A 2,633-nucleotide genomic window follows, 5' to 3' on the forward strand; every position below is an offset into this window, starting at 1 on the left:
GGGCTACCACCAGGGTCAGATGGGGCCAGAGTATACCGGGGAGTCCAGAGTAACCTGAGCCTGTGGTGTGTATCTATGCTTAGTCTTGAGGCAGGTATGCGTGCACGTAAGACCTTGTGATTTGGTTTACACCACGAGGACATTCATTGTCCAAAGTAACCCGCCATTGTAAACGAGTATTTGGGTACAGAGTTGATGTGGTTTTCTGGTAACAATTGAATGCTTTAAAATGTGCTTATGAGAGTTGATCATGCCACTGTTTTACTAGCACGTGTTTGAGATGCTATTGAATCTTTTGTACTTGGCCAATGTTTTATTGAATTATTGAATTACTTTTATTGATGATTTAGAAAGCAATAACTTATGTTTATATTAAATTACCACTCATTGAGCATTAGCTCACGCTTTTGATGTTTTATATCCCCCTAGGTAGCGTTAAAGTTCTAGAAACAAGCTGAGCTATTTACTGTCACACGACAAGAGTCTTCTGCTACACTGTAGGCCTTGCATTGTTGTAAATAGATTGCATATCACAAACCTTACGTGTCATGGTTTTGGGAGTAGGGGAAAGAGGAGTTGTTTTGTTGTGTAATGTCTAAAAGTGTTCCCGTTGTGTCTAAACATTATTCACGGTTTGTATATAACAGGAGATATAAAGTTTCTGAATCTTGTTTGTGGATACTGTAATATGGAATATGTTGAATAGAAATTAAATGTACTAAAGAATTATTGTGTAACTATTCAGATTTAAGCACATGTTAAGTTTGTTAGTAAGATGCTAAATGTCATTGGAGGAGGTGATGTTTAGCATCTTCACACCTCTTTCTAGATAAGGTGGGTAATTTGGGAGGGGGTGTGACAGCTTGGTATCAGAGCATGGTTTTGGGAGACCTAAGGTTTATCTGTTAGAGAGTCAGCATGTAACGCCCTAGGTCCAAGATTCGAACCAGGATTCGGACCATGATTCAGAATCCGGATTTGGCACCTGATTGCCCCGGCATTTCCCTGCGTCCCTTGCGACCTGGCTACGTCATCCTCACTTGCCTTGAATTCTTCTAGAAGTGAAAGTTGTCCCCACAAACCAATTGCTCCAAACTAAGCACGCTAAACTTTGGTTCTTATGATTGAGCCACCGAAAAGGAAGGTGCACCTTGTTGGTATAGGTAGTAACTTTCAATTCTTTTAAACCTTTCTTAACCATACTTTCATGTCCTCAGGATCCCTCTCATTCAGATGTGATATCGGTTCATTCATGTACCCTTTCTAAACTCGGGTCGTTACACAGCGTGTCTTAGGCTTGCATGTAGCAGGATGTTCATGATTTTTACTGAATATGATGTCACATATTGTAATTTAGGGATTATGACTCATCGTGACAGGAGGAAGGAATAGCCGGTTGACGAAACTAATAAAGCTTCTGGTGGTGCTATAAGTAGAACTGAGGAATCAGAATCTGGAACTAATCAACCCCAGGCAGAGATGAATTTTGGGAAACAGATGATGGCTAGGTTTGCTCAGGAACTTGCAGCCAGTGTGAGGGTCATGCAAGATAATCCTGAGAAGAACTATGGGATAAAACGTTTGAAGTCCTTGGGTGCCATAACATTTTCAGGGACAGCTGATCTTGCAGATGTTGAGAAATGGATAGAAATGGTAGAAAAGTGTTTTGGTGTGATGAGATGCCCAAATGATAGAAAGGTGGGACTTACCACCTTTTTACTTCAAGAAGCGGCAAATGACTGGTGGCATATGACTCAGTTACGCCACGGAGATATACAGATCAGCTAGGAGGAATTCAAAAGCTTCTTCTATGACAAGTTCTATCCAAGGTCATTTCGTAATATGAAATAGAATGAATTTTTTAAGTTAGTGCAAGGAACGATGTCAATGGCAGAATATGAGAAAAAATATAGAGAAATATCCAAATATGCTATATCAGTAATTAAGGATGAGAGGGACAAATGCAGAAGATTTGAGGATGGCTTGAGGGAAGATATTCGTACACCCGTTACTGCAAGTGCTGGGTGGAATGACTTTGCTCAATTAGTTGAAACAGCAATGAGATTTGAGAGGTAGTATCTCTGAGAAGAGGATAGAGCGAGAAACTACAACGAATGCTCGCGCAGGTACCTCCTTGGGCCAACAACATGACAGATTCAGTAGGAGGTTTACCCCAAGAGTTTCAAACAAGGGAAGCTTTAAATCGAGATACAATGGTTCTTTTAGTTCTAAATTAGGTAAAGGAGGAGGATTTTCATCTGTTAATAATTCAAAATGACCATTTAAGTGCACAGTAGGTTCACAGGTGAGACCAACCAGTGGTGCTTCGCAGATGTTGAGAGGAGACCTAGTTGTGCAGACTGTGGCAAAGGTCACTGAGGTCCATGCTTAGGAAAGAATGATGTATGCTTCAACTGTGGACAACCTAGATATTTCTGCAGAAATTGTCCTAAGTTTTTACGAGAGGGCAATACTACTTAAACAGTTGATCAGCCAACTATGCTAACAGCTTCCAAAGGCGAGGGTTCGAGCAGTGCAAATAGAAGGCACCAGTAAGTCGCTCCCGTGCTCAAGGGAAAATTTTTGCAATGACCCAACATGAAGCTGATGAAACACCAGATGTCGTGACTGGT

The sequence above is a fragment of the Benincasa hispida genome, chromosome 10 (genome assembly GCF_009727055.1).
Source record: "Benincasa hispida cultivar B227 chromosome 10, ASM972705v1, whole genome shotgun sequence".
NCBI lineage: Eukaryota > Viridiplantae > Streptophyta > Magnoliopsida > Cucurbitales > Cucurbitaceae > Benincasa > Benincasa hispida.